This window comes from Wyeomyia smithii, chromosome 2 (assembly GCF_029784165.1).
Source record: "Wyeomyia smithii strain HCP4-BCI-WySm-NY-G18 chromosome 2, ASM2978416v1, whole genome shotgun sequence".
Taxonomy (NCBI): Eukaryota; Metazoa; Arthropoda; class Insecta; order Diptera; family Culicidae; genus Wyeomyia; species Wyeomyia smithii.
In genome coordinates, this window is record NC_073695.1 from 218,048,520 (window position 1) to 218,063,579 (window position 15,060).

The 15,060-nt window shown below is 36.3% G+C and overlaps 2 protein-coding genes across 4 annotated transcripts in view; one reads left to right on the forward strand and one right to left on the reverse strand.

The window, feature by feature from the left end:
- LOC129721556 (arylalkylamine N-acetyltransferase 1-like) overlaps positions 1-15,060 on the reverse strand; it is a 164,237-nt gene that overhangs the window by 24,064 nt on the left and 125,113 nt on the right. The gene's annotated exons all lie outside the window — the stretch shown is intronic.
- Positions 11,032-15,060, forward strand: part of LOC129721553 (uncharacterized) — a 196,948-nt gene continuing 192,919 nt past the window's right edge. For all 3 annotated transcript variants that reach the window (XM_055674254.1, XM_055674256.1, XM_055674255.1), the window contains exon 1: positions 11,032-11,979. The gene's annotated coding sequence lies outside the window, so the exon portion shown is untranslated. The remainder of the gene's footprint in view (positions 11,980-15,060) is intronic.

Here is a 15,060-nt window from a genome sequence, read left to right on the forward strand (position 1 = left end):
TAATGCACCTGAGCTTTATTGTGTTTTTTTTTCTCTCGCTAGCGTCAAGCAATCCGCAAAGACAGTTATACTCTTTTTATTTGTTTACATTTTTTTTTCAATTAGAGAGAGACGTATTGTGTTTATCGCTGATTTCATTTCATCCGTTCATTTTATTTTGATTCATGATTCTATGTTCCATTCCGTTTATGTTTATTATATTATTTATTCGCATACCTTTTACTCTGGCATACTCTAATACATGGGAACACAGTGGTGGAAGTCTATACAGCTGCAGAGAAACAACACGCTTGAAGAGATAGACTTCAGCTGCGGGAGACGAACTTTGTCTCCGAGCTGCGCGCCAAGCTTAAGACTCTGCCGCTCCGGTAGCTCATAACTGAAGCGACTGCCGAAGCACATTGACTTTTGAAGCTTTCTGCTTTGAGTTTGCTTTTCCGCATCGCACGAATCACCGGGACTGGATCAGCCCCAACGCGTTTATGCTACTATGGAGGGATTTTACGTCCATTCGTCTAGGGAGTTGGCAGCCCTGTCTTTGATTTGATTTGAATTGAGCAAGTTTGCTTACCTGAAGTCCCAAAAATATAAATGAAAGTGACTTTTTTTCAAACTTGCAATCGATATTTGTTCTACTCAAAAATAAAGGAATCTCAAAAATTTTCGTCAAAGAACTAAGTATGTTAAACTGATTGAGTAGCACAACAAAAAAAATCCAATGAAAACATTTCAGTTTTATATAAGTGTTTCATACCTTGCACGATGTGGTTTGACTTTGGTTTTTCGAAGAGCAACTTGTAGAATTTCTGAAAAAAAATATTGCCTAAAACCTTAAAGTTTATCAAATGTTTGGTCCAATGATTAAATATATTTGTTCAGAATAATTCACTCTAGAAAAAACTGGATTTCAAAACATAAATTCCACTGACGATCCTTATATTAAACTGAAAGTAGTCCATATACCTCATGGCATTTTGAGCTATCCCTCTAATAGTTTTGATATTACCCGCATATTCCTTAGCGATGCTTACTGTCCGTGCCATTTGTTTGAATGTTTCGCTGCGTCTTTTCGAGTGATGTGGTTCACAGTCTAGCAAATTATATGTTTTTCAATGAAAAATCGAAGTTGTCTTATTTGCTTTGATTTTATAAATTGTTCTATAGAAAAGTGACGCGTAAATAATAACGTTGCTTCAAACACTACAACTTAGCGCAGAATGTTTTAAAAGGCGATGCTGGAATTTTTGTCCTTTTAAAAGAACCCATCCATCAACAAATCGAGGTCTTTTAAAACATTATATAGATCATGACGGACGACAACTAAATTTTGGATTTTTTTCTGCTGCTGTTTAAAAATGATAGATGTATTTAAAAATGAACCAATTTGTTTGTCATGAAGATATATTCATTCACGACTTGGAATTCTCAAACTAGCTGAATGGTGGCCATATCTATTGTTTAGATCGTCATGAGTCACTTAAAAAGTAACAAAGTCATGAAAAGAAAACCGTTCGTATTTGGTATGGTTCGATTTTGCAACAGAAAAAATTCTGGTGTGTTGTCAAACTCGCACGGGGTCTGTATTTTGATTATTTAATTGCAGCACTCATTTTTAGAAGAAAAATGATTTTTTTTAAAATTGATAAGCATCTTTCATCCTAATACAGTCAGTTTAATTCAATACGTAAGAAAGAAACATTCTATATAGCTGTTAATTGAGTACGATTTAGTAGAAAGTCTTCCTTCTAAGAAATTTCCTTCTATATTTCATTATCTTGTGAAAAATGGCTCACTCATCGATTCCAAAGCAGCATCATTGTTGGCCTCGGTTGTCTGTATCCACAAAGGCCAAGCAAAAATGTTACATAACGAAATATCCTGCATTTACAAGAGTTGTTCAATCACAAGTAAGGTCATGGAAGGTTGTGTTCATATGTTTAGTGTCTAAATATTTTCATACAGATGCTGATGTATTTTTTTTTTCTAAATTGAAAAATACAAATATAAATATGGAAACCCTTATGTCAAGATGGAAACAATTTGGTTTTCCTCTATATCGCAACAGCACACAGTGGTTCGCCCATAGGCCAAAAATAGAAAATAGTTTTTTTTTTGTTTTCTGATTATTATCGATTTAATGGATCGGTTACGAACCAGAGAATGTAGAGAAGTTGTTTTTGTTGGTCTATATTATGAACATTCTACTTTTGAGCACGAGATAACTAAAGGTGTTTGGCATTTACAAAATCAGCTTAAACAGAACGTGTGTTTTACATTCTGTATATATCCGCTGTTGATCAAATTCAATTGCTTCATCTGATTCGTCAAGGGTTCCAGCTGCATATATTTGCATCCAGGTCGATGACAAGCGGTGAAAGATGGTTACTTTTGAAGTAGAATACTTCGCTCAGGAAGTTGAGCTACATAGGGATGTTAAATGAAAATCTAAAACCGAAAAAAGTGAAAAGTATGTCCAATTTCAAATGCTAATAAATCGGTTAGTATTCGATGGATTTCCTTCGTTTTTGAAGCAATCGATTGGAAAATCTTCTAAGATTCTTCCCAAATAAGGATAATTGTAATTTTATTATTCAAACTATTGTACTATTGAAAATAGTCAAGCCTTGCCAAAACGAAAAATTCAACCTCTGATTGGTCGTTATATGATTGCTTCCCAAGCACGGTCGACAGAATCATATACCTTGCAATTTAAAATATGCTATTCGGCCTATATAAGAGCCTGTTTCAGCCGAAGCCGCTCATAATAGTTCTAGACAGCGACAACAGCAGTCCTCCCTAGCAGCAGCAGTAGCAGTGTAGTGGATACCAGCGATAGTAGATAGCGGCCACAGCTGTGGCATAGCAATGGATAGCGCACTGGTTGCAGCGGATCTCAGCATCGATAGCAGCTGGGCCATCTGATGCAGGGGCAGCGGATACCAATGGCAGCGTATAGCGGCCACAACTGTGGCATGGCTACGGATAGCGTAGCTGTTGCAGTGGGTATATCTGACCATGAAGCATTTATGAAATAATTGAACGAAAATTGCAGCAATCGGCCTTTTTCAATGCTACTAAATGTTTTTGGGAGAACTAATGAATGGTTATTAATAAACTGTGACTGAGGTTTGATGCTGCTGCAAATGCACAGCAGTGTGATGTTCATTACGATTTGTTGATACTGTGCTTATCAAGCGGAATATACGAAACAAATCCGATTTCAAAATGACTGACACGCAAGCAGCCGGGTTATCTTTTATGTAAAAGTATTCTACGTCAACCTTGCGGTCGTGGCTTTGCACACAACCCTCCTGTGATTTTTCGTTCGAATTTTATGCTTTTTACATAGTTTCTACCCTTCAAGGGTTGTGATACATTCGGCTCAATTTTACAAATTTGTACTTAAACATTTGTCTTTATTCGAAATTTGCTATTTGGTGTTGGAATACGGGAGGTTTCGGAGACAATATCGTTGTCTGCCTTAATGAATATCAAATTTGTTCGAAGTTTTTCCAAGGGGTAAAAAAGTTAAAATTTGATCGCATTGGGACTTTTTTCGAGATTTCAGTAATTTTCGAAAACAACACTGTACGAAAATGGTTTATAACCGCCACTGCCATACAATTCGAACCACTGTGCAGCGGGATGCAAGTAGGATTGTCATATTGAATAAAATTCGTTTAGCTGGAAAAATTCAACCATCAGTACAGCTGGTTAAACTATTTGTTGAAGTATCTGTACGGAGGTTATTTATTATCTTTAAAATACTCTATATTTAGTCATTTCTATAAGTTTAAGAGAAACAGAGTTCAAAAATAAACAAATTTTATCTGAACTAATGCATGTTAAAATTTTAAAAATTTTGAAAGAAGTTTTTACTATTACAACATGTGTATAAAAATCATCACGACTGCAGTTCAAATGCCATCTACTCGTCACAACCACCAAAACGAAATGAGCGATTGAATTTCGTGTATGCTCTATATATAGGGAAAAAAAAATTAATTATAATTAAATATGTAGTACGCGAGCAAGCAACTATCAGCGAACAAAAGGGAAGCGAGTTTTTGATTGGTTGAATGTGCATGATTTTTGGCACAACTTAAAACTAGTTTATTGTTGAAAAGATATGTTAACTATTATATTACAATCTTCCACAATTTTTTTATAGGGCGGATGTTTTGTGATGAATTTTGTTTACTAATATTTATTCAGAATTTATATTATATGTTGTGCCCCAAACGGTGACATATCAACACTATTACATATATTTTAAATTTTATTTCATTAAAGGACTGTAATTGTTTTCGCTGTTAACTGAATATAATTGTTGGAAAATTGTCAGAATCTTTCGCAATATTTTCCCTGTCGATTAAAACATCGGTGTTGGGGATCTGTTCAGTGGTAGTAACGTTCGTCGTTCATTAAGAAATAATAATTTTTCATTATTTTTTTACCACCATCCACCATTTTGCCAAACCCGCTTAGTTTTAATCACATATTACGCTCTCAATGCAAAATCCGACATCGTGATATACTGTTGCGTGCCTGAGAGTGTGCTACACCTCCTGCTATCAGCCTCTACAGACACGTACAGAGTTCTGTTGTCCTCGGCTGCGCAGCGTAATGTGCGGCACCTTCTGATATTTACTTCTATACGACATAAGAAGAAGAAGGCAATTCGGTTATTTTCTAGGTCGAAGCACGATACCTACGCGTTATCCCAACACGCCCCACTGTGCTTCTACAGCACACAAATAGAAATCTAGTTCTACTGCACTGATAAACGACGAATAACCAGCGATTTCCACATACAAGGCTCGATACTGTTGCCTGTGCCAGCATGCTTTCCTTCAAGACATCTATTTTATAACATTCTAACAGCAGATCGTTAAATTGTCTGATAAAGGAAGTTGTCACGAACTTTCTGAAAAAGCTTCACCTTCATGACATCAAAACAGTCTAAGCATGTAAGCAAACATTAGTTGATCTCTTGGGACGGGAAAACTCTACCTTTTTTGACACTTATATAAAGGATATCACAGCAGGCTGTTGGTCATGAAGTCTGTGCCAGACGAGCTCGCATGTGATTGGTACATTGTTCGTGAAAATTTGAACTTAAAAGTTTTCAGAAGTTTTCTCTGTTAACAGTGAAGTAATAATGGGTACCGAAGAATCACGAAATTGTTCATTATTTTATCAATTCAACGACACATTTTTTTTGTAATCCATAATGTGGTTACATCATTAATACCGTTTGAAGTATTTCATTCTGATGTAACACATTGGTTTCAGTCTCCGCAGTATGTATCTCGACATAGTGCGGTAAAACGTAGTCGAAAAAAAAAAATAAACATTTGAGAAAAGTTCGTAACCGGCTTTCCGGCGAAGTTTGTACATTAAGTATTTTATAATCTCAATGAAATCTTCGATTGTAAGACACTGAATCAGATTCGTTGGGTTACGTTTATTGGGTACAAATGGGGTCGATGCTTTATCTGGTCAAAACAGATACTTTAGCTCGGAAATCACTGGACTTGAACCATGATTTTGACAAAAAGAACGAAGTCCTCTGTAGTCCATTACCTTGGCTGGTCTCCCACTACCATCCTGGTAAATTACTGTTGAGATTTGTAGAAAATTATACACAGTCGAAAAAGGTAGATTTTCGCTTTTGAAATAGTTTACCATAAACTTTATGCCAAAAATTTTGGGCAGTTCAGTTAACACTGTACAATGCGCTTGCACGAGGCGCTTTGATTTGACGCCATTTTTAACAAAAAAAATACTGGCATAAAAAGGAGAGTGAGTTTCTTTTTTTGTTGTGAAGTAAGGAAGCCTAAAAAATTCAAAAATTTTAATTGTCACCCGTTATATGTGAATAAATCTAAAATTTGAAATCAAATATGCATACCTCAGTACAGGTCGGACTCGATTATGCGGAACATCAAAAAAAATTTCATTCCGGATTATCGAGTTTTCCGGATAATCGAATCACAAAAAAAATATTCAAATTTGCTATTAACGAACATTAAATAAGTTTTTCCTCTTTCTTATTTTACTCTTTTGATGCAGTGGCGTAACCAGAAATTATTTCTGAGGCGAAAAGGGGTAAAATCTTGAGAAGCAAAAAAAAATTGAACATCGATTACTTTCACTTATATTTAACATGTCCCAAACATGCTGGAAGTGTCATAAATGGTCACAGCCAAAAGAGATGGTAAAGGTAAAATTTCGTAGTAAAAATTTAAAAAAAACACAAAAAAAATAAAATTCCGGATAATCGAGTCTAAAATTCCGGATAATCGAGTTTTCGGATAATCGAGTCTGCAGAAAATCGAGTCCGACTTTTATTAAAAAAAATTCACACTCGACAAGAAGGAACTGAATTATCAAACTCATACCGGAGACACATTTTAAAAAATAAGCCCCAACTCTATATCAAAAAACTTTGCAAAAGACCGGCAATCGATATATTTTTCCTGCTAGGTCGTTGACCCAATGTGCAATGTATAAAAGAATGTTAGGGTAGCGTACGTACTTTTAAACGTTTTCCTGCCAAGATGATTTAGAAGCAAATATTTTACAAGAATTGTTTTTCTTTCAAACGGAGCTTAGCACTTGTAGCTGGCCTAGGAAATATATTATTCATTTTCCACAAAAGGAGAAATTCCTTTAACTCAAGAGGATATTTTTGTGAACTCTAAACAAAAAGCTTAATTTTGGTAAGGGAACATTCATAAATGACGTAGCATTCGAGGGGGAAGGAGGGGGTTTGCAGTTTTGCAGGGGAGGGGGGGGGTCGAGCCAAGCTACGTAGCAAATATGAAACTAAGAAAAAATTTGGATTTTTTCTAATTGTTCTTTTTTATCACTGTTTTGTTTGTTTTGGGTTGTTTTCATTACTTCCTTGTTATTTGTTGTTCATTTATGACACAAAGTATGTTTTTGATAATAAAATTTGCAAAAAAAAATCATGTGGGGGGGGGGTTATTATAAAGCTACGTAATTATCTAGAGGGGGTCCTGATTTTGTGACGAAATGCTACGATGGGGGAAGGGGGTGTCAAAAAAGCCTCTAAAAAAGCTACGTCATTTATGGATGTTCCCTAAATGATTCAAAATTAAGATAGGTTTCATTGAAAGTGGAATTATGTGGTGTTTATGAAACTCATGTTTGCTAAAAATCGAATTCCGATAATGTTATACGTAAATGAATAATTCACAAAAATTTTGATCTTTCTTCTCAGTGGTTTGCTCTCAACCTCTTCTGACCGTCGACACCCGATCGTCCAACTCACTTCGTCTTCTACTTCTTTGAGATATATAGAGGTTCTGCGGTGTAATCCTAACTCCCCTTAGTACCCATCTTGTCGGACGCATTCATCTTCGTATTCTTTTAAATGCTGATCCAATTAAGTAAGTACAGTGCCTCCACAGCTGTGGGTTTGAAGCTGAAGCTGACTGATGGGTCACTTTTACGCAAATACGTCTATTCTCACGAAACTGAACAATTTTCATCAGCAGTGGTATTTTTTGTAACTCACTTGTAACCTCATTTATACGATTAAAATAATTTAAAGTTGAAAATGTCACTAGAAACTATAATTTTGCTCGGTGCAATAAGTGAAGTGACCTATAATTGTAGTAATGTTACATTTTGCGGTGCACAATTGTGGGTCAATCCATATTTTGGCTATTTTATTGCTTTTACATGATAATGAATCAAGACTGAATAAAATAACTTATGATCAAGCTTTTACAACAAAAAAAAACTTGCATTATGTATTTTGACGGTTTTATAGACTAAATGATTTTGAATGCCAAAAGTGACCCATAATTGTGTCTTTTGCTATGTAAGTGATATTTTTCTTCCAAACCGATTCACACTTATCAACTGCAGTGAAACTAATTGTTTAACGAAACTACACATCAGAACACAGAGATGATAATTTTCACGATTTTAAATCCATTTTTAACACTCAGACAACACGTTGATTGACTCATAATTGTAGAGGGACTGTAGTGTATATTTTGTGTGTTATTATTATTATTTTTTTGGGCTGCTTAAGATTCCCCTGCGCTTCTACTTAACTCAAGCTCGTTCTCTGTTTTCTTTTTCTACTTCGGTTGATAAAAAACTCTTTTCCTGACTTAACCGTTAGTACCGTGGAACGGGGTGAAAGTGAAGTCGAGCAGTTATGGGGTTTTACCTTCTGAGTTGATGTTAACCTTGTTTTTTGAAGCAATATAGTCTGAAATGGTACTCCAGTACCCTGCCGAGTACATAACGGTTAAATGTACATTACTTTCATTAACGCACCCGTTAAACATTCAATAAAAATTAAGATACGTAAATACAGTAAAAATATAATTAACTTCATTTGAATATCAGTTTTGAATCTGTATCTTAGGTTCTGTTTTATCTCTCTTGTTGCTGTCGAAGAATTGTGCAATATTGATCGAACATTTAATAATGTTATAGTTTCTGCTGGAAAATCACGAATAGTTAATGCAATGACAGTCTGTTCAGACTGTTTTTAATATAAAATTTGAATTACCTAGAAAATGGATACGCTCCGGAAATTGGTGACGTTGAGTTTTATAATTTCAGATACACATTACAGAGTGTCACCGTGAAAGTGATACACTTTATTTATGCCAAAAAAAATAAAACAGAATATTTCTTCTCTGGTTCTTTTTGCTATCATGGTAATAAAAAAGTCCCTGTGGTCTTCCTGGTTAGTGATGGTTGTGATATTGGGTTCGAATCCCGATCGAGTCGAGGAACTTTTCGAGCTGGAAATTTTCTCGACTCAGCACTGGGGCACGGTGTATCGTTGTACTTATCCTACACATGCAAAATGTGCCAAAAAAACAATATCGATAAGGAATTTTCTCAACTAATCTAGTTGATCGAGACCGCTATTTCGGTCGGCATTTAAAGCCAGAATTTCACAATGAAGTTTTTTCAAGTGTACAAAGTTATGTGTTTTATTTCACCCAGTTTTCCTAGCGAGTATCCCCGAATGCTAAAGTCCAATGAACTCAAATCTCAAGAGGATGCGGGTTATTCAGGTGCTGATAAAACACAGTTCATTTTTATTGCACTACTTTTGAAAAAAAAAAACAAAAACCATGTCTTATGCGCTGGCGCTGAATCTCGTTTATAGCAGAAATTATCTTCTCCAAATAATTGCTTGGAACAAGACAGCAAATGGTCTTTGATGACGTTTTGTAGGTTATACTCTTTGGGGATTTTCTCGTCCCTACATACTGTTTCCAAAGCTGTTAAAACGTGATCGAAATTATTGTGCCCCCAAAAAAATATATTAGAGCCGCAGTGTTTTCAGAAGAGTTGTTTCATTAATTCCATTCTCTATGTTAAAGAAGTGGTAATTTTGTGATTAATCCGACAGTGAGAAACGAATTTTACCTTTCTTATTTTGGATTATAAAAATCCATTTGTACGGTAAAGTAGTAGCATATTTTATGAGAAAAAACTTTATCAAAGACACCATACTTCTATCTGCCTATTTGAATGAACTATTGGGGAGTTCTTCATAATGCCACTTAAAATCATTTATTCAATATAACTTTTTATGGTGATTTCCCCAAATTCTACAATATTCTATGATGTAGTTTATTATAATAAAACACACAATTTCACCTAAGAAAGTTTATTTTTATCTCTTCTTATTTGAGTTGTTGAATAACTAATCTTTTTATTGATATCTACACAGTGAGACAGCGTGACACAAATGTCTATATCTGGATTGAATGTTTTACTTTTGCTTCAATATAGAATTGGTTTGGTCTGCAGATATTCGCCAATTTTGTAGATATCTGTTAGTAAATTATTGCATTGTTTTAATGAAAGCCAAACCAAAGGAATGTAAAGGATACAAATAAACTTTCTTTGATGAAATTGTTTGCTTCAAAGAATTTGCAAAGAACTTTGCAGAAATTTTGAAAAATTGTGGAAATTCACTATTTTTATTGAATTTAAAGTGGCATTCCATAGAAAACTCCATAAAAGTCCATTTAAATAGGCCAATAGATGTATGGTGTCTGTGACAAAGTTGTTTTATAGAATGTGCTACAACTTGGCTGTACAAAGTGAAAAATTTGAATTTTAATATATTAAAGGCAAATTTCTCTAACAGTTCACCTTGCCGATTTTTGAAGTTACATAAAATTTTCTTATAGATAAAACACATTTCTCTGTGCTTAACCGTCACTTTTCGTTCTACTCATTTCAGTTATGAGTACATTTTTAATATTGGAAAATTCCAATCGGATTTGGCCGAGAAAACGATTTTATTTGCACATATAAAAGAAGCTGTTTCACTAGGTTAATTGAAGGCTACTTTCAGAGTGCAGGGTAACAACATATAAAATATTTGTACCTTTCAAATATGACATTTTATAATTGACGAATCGATCAACGGACTGTAAAATATCTTATTTCTTTTTGATAATTCAAGTGTACAAATTGCTTACATTACGGATATCACCAAAGTTACAAATCATCACAGTAAAGGGTGTTTCCAATTCCTTGGACGGTTCTACGTGAAATCCCTCTATATCATCGCGAATTGCTATGTGTGTGATTGGTAGAGCGATCTTCGTCTCGTTGTGATAATCACAGTATTAGCATGGCAGAGATATACGATATATGAAATACAATTAAAATAAAATTTTGCATTGTTAATATCAGCACAACATGAGTTTAAGTTTTTTATTTCAAACGATCATGCCTCAGCTTCGAGAGCTCAGGCCTTATATCCATGAACCCACTGTCAGCCAGGTTCGTCGCCAGCTGGTACAAAGTTGCTGGGGCACATCGACGTCGCCACTAGCGTCGCGTCGTCATCGCCGCTGTCGCCGCAGCCACCATCGAAGAAGCAGAGTGCGAGCAGGCTTTTTTTTTCAGCCACACACCACACACATCATCGTGTGGTGGCTCGCTGCATATGCTATCGCTCTTTAACCGAGCACGACCAGACGGCCTTTCAGTCTTTCGACGTTCGCTCGAAGGTGAGCACCTGTTGCTCGGTCGATCTGCACCGCGTGTATATGTGTATTGCTGGTGTTTTGTTGTTTTGGATTTTTTTTCTTCTCTCCATTGCTGGTCTCTGCAGCGGAGTAGCAGCTTCCGAATCGCGAACTTGGGGTACCTCTACCTGCCGATCGCATAATCACCGTGTCGCGAGTGCACCGATGGCGATGTTGCGCGGACATTTTTCCTCATCTTGAACCGCAACCGTGGGTTTCTTCGCACCGATCGGGATTTTGTTTTGCTTCTCGTTTTCCGTTTAATCATTCAATTATTGGTAATTTGTTTGCGGAAGATTGCGATGTGAAAACGCAAGAGAGAAGAAAACAAAACTAAACATTATAATCGAGTGTATGACGTGCGGCCGTCGAAGTGTATGTTGGCGAAACGAAATTGAAGATGTAGGAAGGAATAATCAGCACTAAACGAGAGTTCCGAGCGTTTGTGGAAATCAGAACGAAGGTTCTTCTAGAAGGACTGCAATTTTTATTGCCGAAAGTGAGTGTTCGAATAACTCAGAAACTCAACGAAGTCAGTCAGTGAGCAATTTAGGGTCGAAAGAAATAAAAATCACTGTGCGGAGGGGAGAAATGTGTGAATCTCGGCGGTGAGGGTTTAGAAACGCTTACGGAAGAATGCTGTAGCGGTTAGTTCATTGTTATATGAAGCCCACGACCAGCTCAGCATTTCGCGGGTCAATGACGCGCGTCACCTTTTACCACTGACGTTGAGGACGCGCTGGATGTGTATAATTTGCTGCCGTTGTTAAACAACACCCCTTCGGTATCTGGGTGGAAAGTGCTACACGGTTGAAGGATAACATATGTGGAGTGTTGTGAAAACTGTGCATTGAGCTGAGGGTGAGATACAAAGTGTAAACGTGCTCAAACCACCCTGGGGATCCAGCTTCTATTCGTTACGGTAAGAAGGTGTAACAATTTGTTCCGACACTGGGGGATCCAGCAGCGGGTTGTTTGAAGAAAAATTCTGTTTCCCACCGGCTGGCTCTCGGTCGATCAATCAGAACGGGGAGAACGGTATCATCGTTCACTGATACTTAGCGCTGAAGTAACGTATTTAGCAGCGTTCAGTTGGCTGGATGGGAAATTTAATTAAATGGATGATTTGTTTGGCGGCCAGATTTGCAGCTATTAAAAATAGACTTCTTATGAACCAATCAATTAAACAAAAGCAATCAAATTGTTTCAGGGGAGATAGTTTTCGTTTCCATTTTATGTTTAGAAATCCTCAAATTACAACAGTTTTTTGATTGAATTTATTATCAAAAGGCTGCATGAAACAATTTTGCTTTAACTTGTACCGTTTGGCAATGAGGTCGATTGATTTTAACGACAGCTTATTTGCCCATTTTTGATAGAAAAGAATTTTTTCGAATAACTATGGTGTTACTGCCCAATGCTTTTTTATCTATATTTGCAGTATTTATTGAGCTGGCATTTCTAATAACTAGGTTTATTAAATTTTTTAAGCATCTTATATCTTATATCTCATACTTATGTACTGCAATAAAATTGAAAGCTATAACAGATAACCCATCATTATAATAAACAATTGAATAAATGAATAGTTAGACGCACAAAAAATAACTTTGGTTCGAATTTGATGTTGTGCACTGATAATTTACAATCCATTATTAATTACATTTCTCTGCAACCAGTAACTTTCTCCACATTTTCAATCATCTGTTTGGTTATTCAGCCTTGGATTGGAAAATCTTGCACATTGTCTTCTTAGCCCATTATTTGACATCGACGAGAAATCGTGAAGTCCAATATTTGAGGGCTGATCGCTGACTGTATGTTAAAACCTACTACAAAAAATTTAATAATATTTTCGTGGAAGCTCGATAAAAAAATAGAACCGCGACCGAACCGAAACATGAAAATCGACGCTGCGTACTGTAAGGCCGATGTTCTGGAGAAGGTAGTGGGCCCGGCATTTATGGACCTCTACGGGAAGGACCATTACGTCCTTCAACGTCCTTGGTGCACCACTCCACACGACGAATATCTTCCATGCGTGGTACCGACAAAATTTGAGTATTTTCTTAATAATACTTTGTGGTTTCCTGATCAGAAAGAAAAAACAAAAATGTAACAGAAGCTGTTAGTTTCCTATGGGAAAAACCTTACAGACTGTGTTATCAATTTGATCCCGTTAGGTGTTAAAATAACAGAAATCATAACAGAAGTGATTCTACTGGTATCAAAAACATATCAAACTTTGTTACTAAAGTATCAGCTTTTTAACAACATAAGATAGTATGAAGAGCAGCATAATAACTACCATTACTAGAAACAACAGGTTTTGATAAAGATGAAAAAACTGTTGAACTTGTTTCAGAACAACTTCATTTCAGGTTTGGCTATTATTACTCATTCAGATTCAATTTTGTTGTCAAGATTATATGGGGACATACAAAGTTGTATCAAAATATGTGATTTCTATCTCACGTTGATATAGACTGTTCCGAAAATTATAAATACATCCTCTTTCTTGAATAAAACAAAAAATACAGGATTTTTCGGGTCATTTTATTCTGAAATATAGATAATAAGTGTTTTCTTTTCAGTTTCAATTCAAGTTGGGATTATTTTTCGTAGGATACGCGAGTTCTCGAACTTTTCTCTTAACACTACTCATAAGCTTTTGCACAGTGTGTTCTCCCACTTTTACCACTTTAAGGCAATCTTTTTTAAATTTTCAACATTGTCCGCTGGTTTGACATATTTCCACAGCTTTGCCTTGGTCAAAGCCCAAAAAGTTTCAATAGGGTGAATTTCAGGGCAGTTTGGAGGATTTATCTCCTTTGGGACACATGTGACATTATTTGTTTTATACCACCCTAGTGCATCCTTAGAGTAATGGCAGGAAACAATATCGGGCCAAAAGATTGGAGGATTGTTATGCTGCTTCACCATGGGTAACAACCTTTTCTGCAAACTTAAACTCTTTCACGTAAATTTTACCATTCATTGTGTCATTCGTAATGAATGGACGAGATATTTTTCCACATTCACAAATGGCCTGCCAAACCATTACCTTCTTGCCGAATTTTTCGGTGTAAATGGCTTTCACTGGTCCACAGAGTCTTATAGTCCAGTTTTATGTAGGTTTCGTCATCCATGATAACACACCCCATTTTTTTGGTCAGAAGTTTGTCATAAAGCTTCCGAGCTCTCGGTTTCACAGATTCAGCTTGTTTTGGATTTCGTTTCGGCTGCTTCTGCTTCCGACGGGTCTGCAGACACATTCTTCCCTTGGCACGCATAACGTTACTCGCCGAGGTACCAAGCTTACTCGCCACATCTCGTACTGATACTGAAGGATGCCGCTTGTAGTATTCCTTAACCTTTTTGTCCATTGTGAGATCAACAGGCCCGGGTTTTCTACCACGTCTTGGGGCATCAGTAAATGTGCACTCTTCACAATACTTCCGCAATGCGGTTTGAACTGCTCCGACACTTATACCTTCTTCTCTGGCTAATTTTCTTATAGAAAGACCACTCACGGTGCCCCATTTGTGCACAATTTGCTTTCTTTGCTCGGGAGAAAGGCCACGAATTCTCAAAATTTCGCACTAAATGTTAGAAAAAATGACAGCATCTGTTTCTTTTGGATGTAAACAACAGGACGCAGCCAACGTTTGGTTGAATATTGCACGTTATTTGAAATGACGGTTGATCGTAAGTGTATTTATAATCATCGGAGCGGTCTATAGAGTTTTGTAATTTTTTAAGTTATGCTCTTCTGATCGGGTTCCCTGCTCCCCGAACCTGAATCCCTTGGACTTTTATTTATAGTTGTACATGCTGGCCAAGTAGAGCGAGCATAAAGTGAGCACTATGGACTAATTTGAAAAGCTTATTTCCAAGATCTAGGACGAAATTTCAATGGATCAGGTGCGTGCCACAAGCAATTCTTTTTGGAAAACGTCTCAAGCTCGTCTCAATAAAGAATCAGGAAAGAATTTCTCTTTTT